Source organism: Aythya marila (assembly GCF_965140915.1).
Source record: "Aythya marila genome assembly, chromosome: Z".
NCBI classification, from domain to species: domain Eukaryota; kingdom Metazoa; phylum Chordata; class Aves; order Anseriformes; family Anatidae; genus Aythya; species Aythya marila.
In genome coordinates, this window is record NC_139080.1 from 56,371,856 (window position 1) to 56,387,292 (window position 15,437).

General features: G+C 41.3%; 1 protein-coding gene across 2 annotated transcripts in view; it reads left to right on the forward strand.

The window, feature by feature from the left end:
• Nucleotides 1-15,437, forward strand: part of LNPEP (leucyl and cystinyl aminopeptidase) — a 61,634-nt gene that overhangs the window by 7,399 nt on the left and 38,798 nt on the right. Inside the window, exon 2 of one of the 2 annotated variants that reach the window (XM_082783167.1) lies at nt 13,923-14,032. The exons of the other annotated variant lie outside the window; for it this stretch is intronic. The gene's annotated coding sequence lies outside the window, so the exon portion shown is untranslated. The remainder of the gene's footprint in view (nt 1-13,922; nt 14,033-15,437) is intronic. 2 annotated transcript variants of the gene reach the window in all.

Consider the following 15,437-nt stretch of genomic DNA (forward strand, 5'->3'; position numbering starts at 1 on the left):
GTCAAACAGTTTCTATCATTTTAATTGCAAAACATACCCTTGATCAGGTTGGAAACAGGAAACTAAAAGGCTATCTAATAACATTAGTTTTCAGTGCCCTCTTTCCCTGATGTCCTTGCATTTTGCCCAATCAGTGACTGAGGACAGAGCGCTGCCTTAATGCTGCCGGGACTCGTGTAAGGTTTCCTCTCCCAGCAGCTAAAGAGTAGAGTCACTTAAAACAACCTCCTGCTCTTCCCTTCCCTCTACCTTCCCCCTACTTTTCACTGTGGAAGCTGAAGTCCTGCAGATTGAAAACTGACAACATCTGGCAAAGTGTGAATGGACATGTTATGCCTACGCTGGATATCAAAATCTGGACGAAGCTTGCTCTGGGTAGCTTTAAATTCTCCAGTAATCTTTACTGACCTCCAGGGAAAGTTATGTACTTACATTTTTGCCAATCAAATGGCTAAAGGATTCAGTAAATGATAGTCACTCTCTCTTTTATCTTCTGAAACATTTTATTTTTATTGACAGCAAAAAAGGTAGTGATTTGAAATGACATATCAATAATTGCATGCCAATCTACTTAAAACTTTATAGCTAGATGTTGAAATGTAATTGATTCATGTGGTTCTTCAGTCTGAGGTCTTGCCAAAGAAAATGTGTTTGTGCTTTCCTTAAAAATCAGGAAAAGGCTTTAAGGAAGTCTTTCAGAAGCACCCAAGACAAATAAACAGAGTCTTAAATGAGATTACACTCTCAGCCCTTGTTTCTTATGGCAATTTAAGATAAGAGAGGGTTTGAAAATACATAACCATGTATTGTTTTAATTTCCATCATACGGCCTTGTTGGTGGAATTTTGCTCTAAGCTACGTGCAGGAGCTTGCTATTGAAATATTTGATCTCATGTTTGTAAGTGGAATAAAAATAATTACAAAACAAAAAGGCAAAAGTAGGCCTTCCATTACAGTCAGGAGGAAGGGATGTTGAATAGAGAGAGACCTTGTATGGCTTGGATCTTAGGCTGCCTTGTTTATTTTGGTTTGGAAAGCGGCATTTATCCACCTTTACAATTCAGGAAAAACAGTTCAAGTTAGGATCATACAAAAAATTACGATGTGTTTTTTTCAAACCAGCCTATATTCTGTGCATTTTTTGTTTGTCCTTCCCTTGTGACCCAATGAAAGAAGCAGTGATACACACTTAACTGCACAGATTCCTGTAAACCTCTTACCAGTTTGGCTGCTCCTGTAGACTTGCTTGTCTCCTGAAATCAGCCTCCTGCGAAGTGGTGTTTGTCACTAGGATACTGCCAGTACTCTGTGTCTTGGATGGATTTCCTGTAGTGCCTGCCTTTTGGTGGAAGCTCGCAGTAAAATTGTACAGAGGGTCAGCGTGTGTGTTTGCACTTCAGTAATAACACCACAAAAAGCAGCAGAGCCTGTCCTGTTTTTTTATGACTGCCAAATGGAAATGTCTTTATCTGTGTGAGTGAAGGGTGCTGAGCTCTTAGCTGTAGCTGAAAAACTCCCACTTTGCTTCAGTGAGGTTGTGATTTATGTAAGGCTTTTAGAATTTATTCCGCCTGTGTCAATGTGTTCTGTTCTGGTCTCTGTACTGAAGTAATACTGAGAGGACTGGTAAATGCTGCTTTATGCTCACAGCACAAGTGGCTTTGATGTTTCACTTTCTTTCTAAATGATTATGTTCATTGTGTAAAAGTACCTGTATGTTCAGATGTGTGTTTTTGGTCTATTAAAAATGTGTACGTGTGCTCTTGTAACATCGTGGGAGGTAAGGGCATGCTGTTAGCCCACCTAGTGCTTCTGTTCAGCACGGCGCATGTATGATAAGAGGATTTCTGTAGGAATACATCATATTTCCTAATATTTCTTGGTTGTGTTCTCTTCTATTGGATTATTCCCTTCTGAGCTCATTAAACCAAGAGAAAGTGATGGCACTGGTCCTGGAGCAGCCTAACTTGGTTGTGTTTTTCAGAAATGTTTTCCTTAAGAAAAGGTTCTAAAAATAAGATTTAACACATTTAAAATAACTGCAAGCATGAAAGCTTTTATTTCTAAACTGAAATGTACGTGGCTTCCCTCCTATAGAAACGTGGGGCTTTTGCCCCCCGTGCACTGCTTGTACCAGTAAATAAAAGTCCTGCTTAAGCTCCCTGCTTGTTGTGGTTTAACCCTGGCAGGTGGCTGAGCCCCACACAGCCTCTTGCTTACAGCCTGCTGTGCGATGGGGAGAGGGCTGTGAGTTACAGTGAGCAACCTCGTGGGCTGAGATAAGGACAGTTTAGCAGGTGAGCCAAAAGCCCCACGCACAAGCGAGCAGAACAAGGAGCCCATTCACTGCTTCCCCTGGGCAGGCAGGTGCCAGCCACTCCCGGCAAGGCAGGGCTCATCACATGCAGTGGTTTGTTGGTAGGACAAACGCCGTCACTCCAAATGTTCCCCCTTCCTCCTTTTTTACCCCAGCTTTTACCTCAGGCTCTGCAGGAGCACTGCTCTGCAACAGCGAAATGATTGTTTGGAGGTATATGTGCTTTATGCACCGTAGCAGTCATCCATGTACTTACTGACATGGTGCTCTGAATTTGTGGCCTCTCTGTAGGTGCCTAGTAACATATGTTAAAGCTATCTTAGAGAGTAAAGCATGTTCTGGATATTGATTAAATCCCCCCTCTGTGGGCCCTGCCAGCTATGCATATTTAAGAGAAAATTACATTATGAGCATCGCAGAGCGCGCATGTAGCTCTCTATTAGATTGTCCCTGTTCGTTGCCAATTGCCTTTGAGCCATGCCTGCTGAAAACTAAGAACTTGTAATGCTATTTATGAAGGTTACATTAGTGGCATGTTAAATCTGAGACACGATTTCAAATGTCATGAAGTTTAGATACGATCTGGTAGGAATAGTAATGTCATCACTTCCAACCTTGTTGGTGTGTGTCCTCTCTCTCTCCCCTTTCTCTCTCTCAAGGATTAAGACATTTGTTATATTTGCGTGATCCTCAGAGTTAACAGCAAAGTGCTTTCTGTTGCTGCTCTACGCGATTGCATCATTCCTCACTGTTCCCTTCGTTTATGTATTTTTTTAATGTACCGTGTTGTGTTATGGTGAAAAAACAGTTACAAAACAGGCATACAAAATGCGGTATTGGCTTTTCAGTGAGAGCTGGCTCTACCAGTTGGGTTTGATGCAGCTGAAATGCTGTCCCTAAGACTGCACTGGTCTGTCCTTTTGCAAGTTGTTTACAGCGTCAAGGGGGAAATAGCCATAATGGTGGGAGGTTTTGCATGAAGTCTGGAGCTAGATAATGCTGGTAAGGCTGGGGGAAGGAAGTGTGTGCTGCTCTCTCATGGTTACTTCCTTGGGGAGGGTGGAGGTGGGAAATCACTCTCTATTGCAGGCTTCTTGCTGTAGTGTCTGTAACTTTTGTTGTTGTTGTCTTCTGATGCTGAAAACCTCCTGAAAGGAATCTGAGTTTCCTGCATGCTGTTGTGGAGTGCTGCTGTTAGGAAACACGTTAAGTAGTGCATAAAATGGACAGACAGGTGGGAATTTACCTGCACAGCTCTTAACGATCATCAGAAGTGGACCCAGGTCTGTGCACAGCTCTGGCAAGGTCTAAAACTTGGCATTTCTTTTCTTTCTTTCAAATAAAAACACTTCAAATCCCAAATGGTAAAAGCGGAATAATTTCAACTGGGATTTTAGTAGAGAGCAAAGTCGTGTTTCAGTTTCTGTTGTTCATGTTTTTTAAACTTTCAGGGCTTCTTGGCAAGTTGTCTTGGCACGGGGAGCTGGTCATATGAAACTTTCCTTCAAGAGACTTTATTGTATATGTACGGACCAAGAAAGACATTTGTGGGCCCAGTCTGCTCTTCTGGTAGTGGATTCATGTAGGTCTCTCTTGTATCACTGTTTTCAGAGGGTACTTGAATATCTTCTTTGTTTTTTTCAAGGTTGACTTCGTACTGTAACAGAACCAGTCTTTTTGTGTTGGCTCAACAGCCCTCGATTGTAGGTATTAATTGCTGTGGAACCAACTGAGATGCTTGTGAGGGAGTATGGAAAATCATGTAAGCCCTTTTTGTTAGCCAGTGAGATCCCTGAGCTGTTTTGAAGCGATTTGAGCTCACTCTCTGATGCCCCGTTCTGAATGATTCCTGTCTCCTGCCTCTGTGCAGTGACTGAACACAGCTCGAAAATTCAGAATAGGGCCTGTAATGTTTCCATATATGTTTCCATCCAAAGCAAATATTTGCAGCCATGTCTCGGTCCTATTTATAATGAAGAAGTTGGCACGAACATTTAATGAGCACATGCTCGTGCACAGCTCTGATTTTCCTCATGTCTGTCTGAGGAAAACCCGTCACTGTGGAGGTGCTGTCAGCTCAGGGGCTTCTTCCCGCAGATGGAAGATGTGGGTATGTGCCTGCATCTACATGAATAAACCACAGAGCTGGGATATCCATCAGGCTTTTGCGTGCCCTTTGGCAAGGAGTCGTGGGTGTGTTTGTTGGATCCTGCTCGTCTGGAGAAGCTGCACTCGAGCCACCTCTGGAAGCCCCAAAGGAACTGGGGCCTGGTTGTGTGTGGATGCACTTGGGACCTCTGAGTGCTGCTTTTTGCATGATCCCTGGGAACTGCAATTTTTTGGCAGGCTAGATTCTCTGATATGACCTATAACTTCTGGAGTGGTTCATTCTACATTTGCAAGGTTCTTCTCATGCGTGTTTTTATTTTTTTCTCAGAGTTCCCTTTGCCATTCTGCTGTCCCGTCTCCAAGATGGTAGGTTAAAGGAGGGCAAAGTGATTTCAAGGAGGATTTCTGATTCCCCTGAAATCCCACCAGCTATTTGTATCCTTGTTTTTTAGCTGACTGAGGGATATAAATGTATGTTTTCTCGCTGTGAAGAGATGTTGATTTTCAAATTACGTGAATGGCATTGCGAGCTTTCTTATTTTAGCAACAGCAAATAATTGCTCTGTATAGCATTAAATTATAATCTTTTCCTCAGAAGGAATTTGAGATGCGTGGAACAGTTAGGGTGACTTGGGAAGGAAAACTGTAGTCAGAATCTTAGCATGACTAACATGCTTGCTGGTATTAGCTTTCTTTGCTGAACACGCTACTTTGAAAAGATTAAATGAGCTTTTCTCTCTTTTAAATAAACAGATAATACTTATTATTTTTTTATAGACTAGTTGGAGACAGCCCAAAGCACAACAGTGCAAGGAGGTACTTAACATTGTAGAAAGAGCAACTAAACTGATGTGACAAGAAGTAGTGATCATAAACCAAGAACTACTAGGTTGAGAGCAGGCTGAAAAGATTTTACTTCCTGAGAGAGATGGATAAAGCTCTGTGTTACGAGTTTATGTGATTATTTTCTTTCTGCTTGTGATAAGCAATCTGAAATACTTCCCTTGTTGACAAGGGAAAGATCTCTTCAAAACTGGAATGATAAAGAAATGGCATCCAGATTGTGATCGAGTAATACTATGTATACTATTTCATTTTCTTTTAATATATTAAAGTATTGTAGACAGTCTTCTACTGGGTATAATGTAAAATTGGATATTTATGATTCACTTTTAAAGAAGAAAATGAAGAATAAAAAGAATACTGCTTTGTTGAATTGTTTCACTCAATACATCTAGTGGATATTTATCCACTAGAAGAAATGTAATACGATCTTCAAGTGGTGATAAAGGGTGACCCCCTAAGCACTCTTCCCACAAAATACAGCTTTGCAGCCAAAGGAGGGAAAACATGTAGATTTTTTTCTTTTTTTTTTTCTCCAGTAACGAATAGTTGTACCTTTTGAAGAGCAGACTTCATAACTTTTTTTTTTTTTTTTTATTTCTTATGTGTATAAATCTTATACGGTATGCACACAGTGATTTGAATGTCCTGAATCTAGGAATTTACGGTTGTCATCTGTGGGATCCATGCTGTGTGTCCCTGCATGGAACTTCTACATAAGCTTCAGAGCTAGAAATCTCATAACACGAGGAATTCACTTTATATATAGACTATGAACAAATAAAATTTTTTCCACCACCCCCTTTCCTGTGTGGATGGGGGGGGGGGGGGAATCCAGAAATATTACTGCTTGTCTGATGCACTGAAGCACAAGTTTTTGGTTAGGGTTTTGCATAGGTTTCTCAGTATATGCAGGGTTCAAGTGTCTTGTGCCAGTGCCCTCCTGCTCTTTCTGCAAGTGACTTCCTGTGTCCCAGGGAGCTGTGTCTGTGTACTGAACGTGAAAATAGCAACAGGGATTATTTACTGGCTGTGCTGTAAATCAGTTGTCCATGGGCAAAATCTAGAAATCGTGTAGTGCTTCTGTTGGATGGTATTACAGAAACGCAACAAAGCAGTTTTTAAATTTAATATTTGATATTTAAGTACTTTTTTTCCACTTAAAGGTTTTTTATTGCTTCCTCCAAAGCCTTGAGGCATTTAGTTGCTCTGTGCTTCTCCAAGCAGTGTTTACATATATTCATTCAGTGCTGTCCTCCTCGATAATGTCTTTTCCCTGCTTAGCTGCTTAAATATTCAGATGCATGCATTTGGCAGTACAGCATTTTCAGGCATTGCCATAGGCACCTCAGTGTTGATTGGTCACAAAACAAGGCAGCAGCAAGGAAGAATTTTTAATTGGTCTAAATAAAAGTGCATCAAGTTTTGCTTCTTGTGTAAATACAGATGCATTACTCATGTTAACGCTACTGAATTTTTGCTTCCCACCGTGGGTAGCTACATTTGATTGACCAGGACTATAGCTGTTAAGTATTACGTGTCATGGCATTGCGCAAAGAAATTGAATGTGTTTCTGGGAATTTTGTGATGAATTGCATTTAAGGCAGTATTTTTTGACAGCTGTGGTAAACCTGGAGCTCAGTTGTCAGGCACTTGTAAGAAGCAGTACAGTAGCAGGCAGCAATTGTTGTGGAGCTCCAGTGTGCAAACAAAGTCTAAACCATACCATTAGCTCAAAAGAGAGGGTTAGGGCAGAAGTGGGGGATAGAGGAAAGAAATTACGCTCCAAACCATCATATCTGGACAGGCGATCAGAGTTCTTGGGCTGTATCCTGTCAGCTGGGCCTCACTGCCGTGTGTTAACTGTTGGTGTATTTGGATGCTGTACAGGGGCAAGGCTTGCTTCTTGTGACTGGGAGAAGGAAGAAAAGTTTCTGAGTAGTATTTAGTTGTTATTAGTAGTAGTAATTAGTATTCCGATTAGTATTTAGTAATTTAATAACTATTTGTTTGTTTTGAGACTTGTGTCAGTTTTTACATTTGCTCAAACCTTTACAAGTATTTTAACTATTGAAAGGATTTCTGCATTGGAGTGTTTGCTCTTTTGTGTGTGTGTAATGTGTTGTATGTCAAATACATTGCTAACAGTGGAATCAAAGACCTACGAAAGTCTTTAAAAGCCTACACGCAGTCTAAGGACTCACTCAGCACTCGGGTTATTTCTGAAAGGAGCACCAAGTCCTCAGCCTCTATGCAGGCAAGCTGAGGTGCTGTGTCAGAGGGGCAGAGCTGAAGTTAGTTAGGAAGGGGATGGTTTAGAAGTGAAGGGAATCTCTGCTTAGAAACTAAAGTAAGGCAAGAGTTTGTTCAGAATTCTTGACCAGCCCATGCTCTTAGATAAGGAAACACAAGTGAACTCCTCTGGCCACTGCCGCAGAAAATAGGTGTATGGTGCTTGTGGTGAATCTGCCCACCTCAGAGGAGTAGGACAAACCTTGAACAGGGTCACATTTTCAATCATTCATCTTCTGAGTAGCAGTAAGAGGAAGCCCCAGGCCTGCTTCCTCAAGAAGAGGAACAAAGAGGGGAACGCAGAGCTCACAACTCTCTCTGAGGCATCTTGGACACAGGTGCTGGGGAAGGATGTAGGATGAAGGATGGAGGACTTGGGGAATGTGGTGAGAGGTCAATGTATCTCTGTTAAGATGTGGAAGTGGTGATCCAGGAAAGGGAATAGACGCAATGATCTTCATTATGTGCTGTTCCACTGGATTTTAATAGCTGGAAATGTAAAGAAACTGAGAAAGGCTGTGAAAGTTTAGCAGTCTACCTGATTAGATCTGATAACACTCACCTTGAAGTGGTGAGTGATCAGTGAAATAGACCAGAAGGTGCTAATGGTAAGGTAAAGAAATTGTAGGCTTGGCTTCAGGTTTCTGCATATTTTGTGGAGAACAGGACTACATGCAAAGACTGGACTGACCATCAGTTGAGGTGGCTGTCTGTGACAGGACTGGGCTGCATGGCTCCGCTGGCTCTGGGCAGTGCTAAATTCCTCCTGTCGTGCCTTTAGATTCAGCAGGGATGGCTGGGAACTCACCTTGATGGGTAAGAGAAGTGGTCTGCTTTTCAGCGTCTCAACAGGCGATGAAGTTACTGTATGCTGAGTGTTTGGGTTGATTGAAAGGCTCCATCCCAGTCCTCCTGTCCCAGCTGTAGACATTAGGGTGGCAGGGTCTGTTTATTTGTAGTGTTTGTTCAAGCTAACTGTTTAAAACTCGTATTCTGCTTCACTGATACACTCCATGCTTGGAAAGCATGCTTTTCTTTCACAGCTCCTGATGCAGCATCAAAGCATGGATTAATTCGAAGTCCATTTGGTTTTGAGTAATTGACTTGTGTCTTTTGTATAATTCTTTGTTCAGATCATGACGTGAGAATGGTTCACCTCAGCAAGCAACCAGTCCTAAGGCTAGAGATACGTGGACAGCTATTAGAAGTGCTGCCAGTTTATCTATCATGTTTGCTGCTACAGTCTACTACATGGCTGAGGGGACTTCAGCTCCTAATTCCTGAGATTATTAATTATTTCTAAAGCATTATGCTCCAGGCTTCTTACGAAAGTGAGGTTAATACTGACTTGGTCAGCAGGTTTTGAAATTAACAGCACAGAAGGCACCTCTGATGCTGCATCCAAACACTGAGAGCCTAAAGAAGGCTGTAGGTGGGAGGAGCTTTACTGCTCTGAAGTGCATGTAGACTTAGGTTGTTGGCCTATGCAGCCAGGAAATCAACACTTATATTTGTATTCACTGGGAGCTTTGTGTAGGGGAAAAAACAGATTTCATCTAGTGGTTGAGATAATGTCACCCACGTGTTCAAATCCTGTGCAAAAGATCTTAACATACAGCATACAAATAGGACATAATAGACGGATATGAATTTGGGTGCTACTTAAATAAAAAGGGAAGGGGGAATTAGAAGCAGCAACATTGCCCTAGTATTCATCACTTTTAAGCATTTTATTCTCATAGTCTTATTTTCTCTTACATTAGTCTATTGATACAAAATATTGTAAAAGTAGTAAGTTTTAACTTTTGTTTCTTGATTATTTTTTTTGTCTTACCTCATTTGCTGAAGTGGTGAAGTGGGGTAGAGTGTTTGAAACACTTCCTTCCCAGCTCGATTCGTGAAACTCCTTCCTAACTCACCTGATTATGCAGTTCACAAATAGCATTAACTAGGAGAGTTGACGTTATTTTGTCTGTATATTTTGAAAAAAGTATCAAGCTGCTTTCTTTGAAAATGTTAACTATGAAAGTTTAAATGTTCATTTTCAAAGGCTACCAATTCAGATGTTTAATTGGAGATTTAACAGCTAAGTGCCCGACTTCTCTGTGAGCCGAGGCTATTTTATTGCTTTAAACTGATGAGAAGATATTGGATAAGTTGTACCTGTTGTCTTAACCTCAGACATTGGTTTGCAGTGGTGAAAATTCTGATCAGTGGTGTCTGGAACCAGTGATTTGTAATTGGCTGAAGAAAGCAGTCTCCACTGAGAAGATGATTGCACTTTCTGAGATATTTCTCACTTTTAGTATTTGTATAGAATTTCCAGTGCAGGATGTAGGAGCTCAGCTTTCTGCAAAGTGCTCTTGCATATTAGTTTTAGCACCTGTGAAATTGAACCTGTGTTTTGGAATGGTCTTCTGGGCTGCCAGTCTCCGTTCCTTCCCCTCACCTACAGCAGGAACAATAACTGCAACAATAGTTTTGGCTGATGATAAAATCAGGATTTGGAAGAAGAGAAGATGTACAGTGAGTCCAGTATGGTGTGCACAAGCATGGGCGAGTGATCGTCTCTTCCATGAAAGATTTAATGCTTTGCAGTTCAGGTTTTTAGAGATCGATTCATTTCCTGCTAAGCCGTATTGTTAGTAAACTGACATCAAGAGGAGCAAATCTGGCCTGAGAGGTTTTATTTTTACAATTCAATGATGTATGTAGTAAGTAGCTCAATGAAAGTTAAGGCTTATGGCTTTGATTAGGTAAATGTGGAAGATGGGTCTATGCCAAAATGAGTCAACAAAAACTTTAAACAGTATATTATTTTGCTTTTCTAGAGCAGCGTTCCTGAAATTTTAATCAGGACATTTCAGAGATACGTGAAGCGTTAGCAGAACATTTTCCTCTCCTTGTCCGCTTTTATTTGAGGCTGTCAATGAAGGTTTGGGGATAGATGATTCAGCAGACAGTGCGTTAATCTTTTAATAGTTTTGCCAAATTCTCAGTGTCCCAAATGTCTAGACTCACATTTTAGACAACTCTTCAATGTGAAAAAATACATTTTTGTTCCCAAAGTCAAGTTTAGCCTTTTTTCTCCTGCCATGTGTTATGAATATTTTTTTTCTAATCACATGCTTAACTGTGTACTTAAAACGTACAATTTAATCATTGGTTTAATTTCAACAAAGCCATATAATCCTTGGAAGTTTTATGGGTATCATCTATGCTGTTTTCCCCTACCTTGTTTTCCTCTGTCCTGTTTTCAAACTATGTAATGCAAGTTCCTCTTTTATCTTTCACACATAAGATGTGTGAAAAATTTCACTATGTAAATTTAAAATAGGTATATTTTCGGTTTTGCCTCTCATAAGTACAGATGAATACTGTACTGTAACATGTTTATCTTTTTTCTTAAAGAACGGATTCTGCAGCAAATATGCATTATTTACAAATATCATAAGTTTTGTAGTGCTAGGTATACATAGATGTTTGCACAGAGAATATTAGAGACACTGTAGCTAAGAAAATTGTATGGCTTTATCTTGTCTGTAATAGTGTGGGTTTTTTTGATAGCGTAATGCTTGCAAAACTTCCAATACAGAATGCAAATAGCGTATCTTGTTTTTCAGATACGATAAAATGAAACTTAATTCACTAAGTAAAATATGAGTATAGGTTTTACAGCAAACATTCTTCTGATATCTAATTTTCAAGCTTTTTTTCTTTCATGGACAACAGTTATACGAACAGTTATACTTCAGTTTATCCTGAAAATGCTGCTTTTGATACAGAAGAGTGCAGTGACTTCACATACATTGTTACTTCCACAGTTTTGTCGTTGACTCTTCCTTGTGCCATGATGTTAGTTACTGAGAGGGATTAAATCATTTCAAAAACAGTAACATTTGTACTGCCTTTGTGTACGTTATTACATATTTATATACATACACCTTTATGCTGTTTGCCTAATCTGAAAAGTGTAAGTGTTGCAAGTGTTTCACCACTGATCCTAGCAAATGTGACCATTACATAAACAACAAATAAAAATCAGATCTTTAAAAGGAAAATAATGCTTTGAAGTTACTTTTTGCCCTTTTATATGGTCTTAAATGCCAGATCTTTCCTGGAGAGAAAATTGATGTGGTTTGTTTGTGGGATTTGCTGTTTGGTAAGCAGCTGATGCTGCTAAAGAAAAGTTCAGCAGTGTAAAAGATGGATGTAAAAATTAGGTATGTAAAAAGTACTGTGGACCTGGGTAAATGTATCCCCATTGATAAACATCATAAGCTGTTCCTGAAATCCTTCATTGCACAGAGTTATTTGACATGATATCAGTGAGTTGATTGTGTGAGGACTGTACTTCAACTAGCTCTTAGTACATAATTTGAGTTGTAATGTTCAAGCTGAATAAGAGCTGTGCTCTTCTCTGCTTCCATCGAATCTCGGGGGGTGACTGAGTTTGTGTGGGTTATGTTGTTTTAATCAATAACAGACTAACTAGTTCCCTGTTGTACATTTCTTGAGTTTTCTTGGTACTGGCACAGCTGAAATAGCAGGTACTCCTGTTTTCGCTGTCAAAACATATCAAGGCAAGGGAAAGACATTGACTATTAAATGCATGATATGCCAAAATTTTATAATTATCCTTCCAGTTTTGCTGAGTCACTGGACATTTTCCTGGAACATGCATGGCTTTGTTAGTGTCTGCTTCTCTGAGGGTGGTGTGCTCTTCCTTCCATACAACGTGCCTCACTTTCAGCCTCAGGTAGCAAAACAAGTCCTTTGCTCACAGTTTTTCTGTGTGACCTGATGGGCCGGCCCTTTTAGGACACACTGGCAGATTAGTAAATTTCTGTTTCTACACAGCACTAACTCTGTACCTCTCTCCTATTACTTAAAATGCATTGAAGTGGTTTACGTGCAGTGGGCATCAAATTTTACTCCAGCTAGTAGGCATGCTTTATAGAGAGAGCCTTTTGGTCTGGCCTTGAGTTCTACCACATCTGCTGGTCTGTGACAAGACACTGCCCAGTTGTTTGGCTTCCTGGTTGTTCCAGGGGAATGGACAGTTTCCTGTGCTTATCTCTGTGACAAGGGCTCAGTTCCTGCCAAATGATAGGTGCTATTGTAATTCTTTTATAATTTATTTCAGTAAAAATACTGCATGACACCTGCCCATTAATTGAAGATGATACTGTGATGAACTTACAGTCTCAAAAAGTGATGGCAGTCTGACTAACCGTACCAGTGGGATTGATTGGATTTATTTTTTAATATTTTAACCTCTTAACTGGAGTATGGAAGGCTGGAAAAAGACAGAACTTTTATAGTGCATTTCAGTAACTTGGGTCCATATTTCCTTAGCTGTGAATTAGTGTGAGCACAGTGCAGCTGGTATGGCAGTGGTTCACTGGAACTGTGCATAGGTTAGAATTCCCTAGTCTTGGAATTACTCTTTTTTGTTTCCTGCATTGTAATTAGAAACTGAATTAATCAGCTTCAGTCACTGCATTTGTTTGCCCCTTGACCATACTTGTGTGTAAGACAGCAGTGAAATGTGATGGGTGTAAAACTGTTCTTCGGGCTGCTGCTTACTCCTTACGGCCTGTTGCAGCTTGAGAGTACCTTTTTTGTCCTTCTTGTGGACCTTTTAGCTCACTGTAGTAGCTCATGGGTTTAAATGGAAAGGTCACAGCAGTTGAATCCCCATGATTGATGACTCACACTCTTGTCTTATAAATCCCTGTGAACCATCAGGAAGCAAACACTCCACAGTTTATCTGAGCATAAATGATTTAAACATATTTGCCATAGCTCCTCTGTGAAAAAGCAGCCTGGCTTCTATGCTTCTGTGAACCCATATGTCAGCGTTAGTAACAGATAGCCTTCTGATACTTTGCGTGCTCTCAAGTGGAGAATAGAAGTCTGGTGATGCCATTGATCTTTGCTGCAGTTCTGATCTCCCAGCCTGAGATCAAACTGGTAATCCCGTGAGATGTTTTGCAGCACGGCAGAACAGCTAAGGCCTTGGTTGCTTCCAGTGTTTGCCAAAAAAAGTCAGTGGAAATTGGTTTTAACTTTTGTTTCCCTAGAAGCTTCTAAGGTGTTAAAACTATGAATTGCCTTGAAACTAGATTTTGTTTTAGTTTTTCCTATTTTCTGATCAGATTTTTCATGTAATTATTTTGACCTGATGAGTTACGAGTGCTTGCATGCAGGTTTGAAAATTAAGATAGTTGGCTTTAGAAGAAACTTAACTAGAGAATAATTTCCTCAAAAAGCAAACTGTTCTATGAGCAGCAGAGCTGATGAAGCCTACTTTCTGCCAGACTTATGTTCTTTATCTGTCTCCTCCTTCCTTCTGCAGTGCCTCCCCTGTCTTCTACCTCTTTTGCTGGCCATGCAGCTGCAGCACTTGCCATGGCTGGGGTTGGAGCTGTGTACTGACTGGCTGCTGCCTTTGCAAGTGGTTAAGATGTGAGTCTTAATACCTGCCTTTCCTGTATAGCAGATGTAAATTTGGGTGTCTTCTGCGAGCAGTTTTGGGGTGGGGTTTTGTTGGGACTTGAAGGAATTTGGTTATCCTTCAGACTCCTTTCAAATCGGATTGAAGCTAGCCAATGGATTCAAAGAGCAACAAGGAACTGCTAGAAAAGCCCTGCTTGTGTAGAACTGTAAAAGATCTTCCGTTGCACAATACTTTGTCTTTCCACCTTTTTTTTCTTTCACTAGTTTGTCTGTATGTTTTCATTTGTAACTTAGCTTTCTGTCCTCTGTGCTCTGCAGGGTCTCCAATTTCATATACAGAGTCACTGAATGGTTTGGGTTGGGAGGGACCTTAAAGACCATCTAGTTCCCACCCCCTGCCATGGGCAGGGACACCTCCCACCAGACCAGTGTGCCCAAAGCCCCATCCAGCCTGGCCTTGAACACTCCAGGGATGGGGCACCCACAGCTTCGCTGGGCAGCCTGTGCCAGGGCCTCATCCCGCCCTCTGAGTGAAGAATTTCTTCTGAATATCTCATCTAAACCCACGCTCTTTAAAACTGTTACCCATTCTCCTGTCACTACACTCGCTGAGTTTGTTTCTCCCTATCTTTCCTGTAGGCCCCCTTTAGGTACTGGAAGGCCGCAATGAGGTCTCCATGGAACCTTTTCTTCTCCAGGCTGAAGAGCCCCCAACTCCCTCAGCCTGTCCTCACAGGAGGGGTGCTCCAGCCCTCTGAGCATCCTCCTGGCCCTCCTTTCGATTCACTCCAACAGGTCCATGTCCTTGTGCTGGGGGCCCCAGAGCTGAACACAGCACTCCAGGTGGGGTCTCAGGAGAGCAGAGCAGGGGGGCAATCACCTCCCTATGAAGATAGGCTGAGAGGTTTGGGATTGTTCAGCCTGGAGAAGAGAAGGCTCTGGTGAGACTTTACACGTATAGTGGCCTGCCAGTGCCCAAAGAGAGGCCTTTTGAGAAAGATGGAGAGTGACTTTTTACTAGGGCCTGTAGTGACAGGACAAGGGCTAATAGTTTTAAACTGAAAGAAGGTAGATTTGAATTAGACATAAGGAAGGAATTTTTCATGATGAGGGTGAGGCCCTGGCACATGCTGCCCAGAGAAGCTGTGGATGCCCCATCCCTGGAGGTGCTCAAGGCCAGGCTGGATGGGGCTTTGGGCAGCCTGGTCTGGTGGAAGGTGTCCCTGCCCTTGGCAGCGGAGTTAGCACCTTTAAGGTCCCTTAAGATCTTAAGGTCCTTTCCAACCCAAACCATTCTGTGGTTCTATGATTAACCTATTAACCTCAAATGTTGAAAGGGACCTTAGCTATATATATATATAAATCATTAATGTATTGCACTGTGCAATGTGGTGCACTGATATCTCTCTCTCTA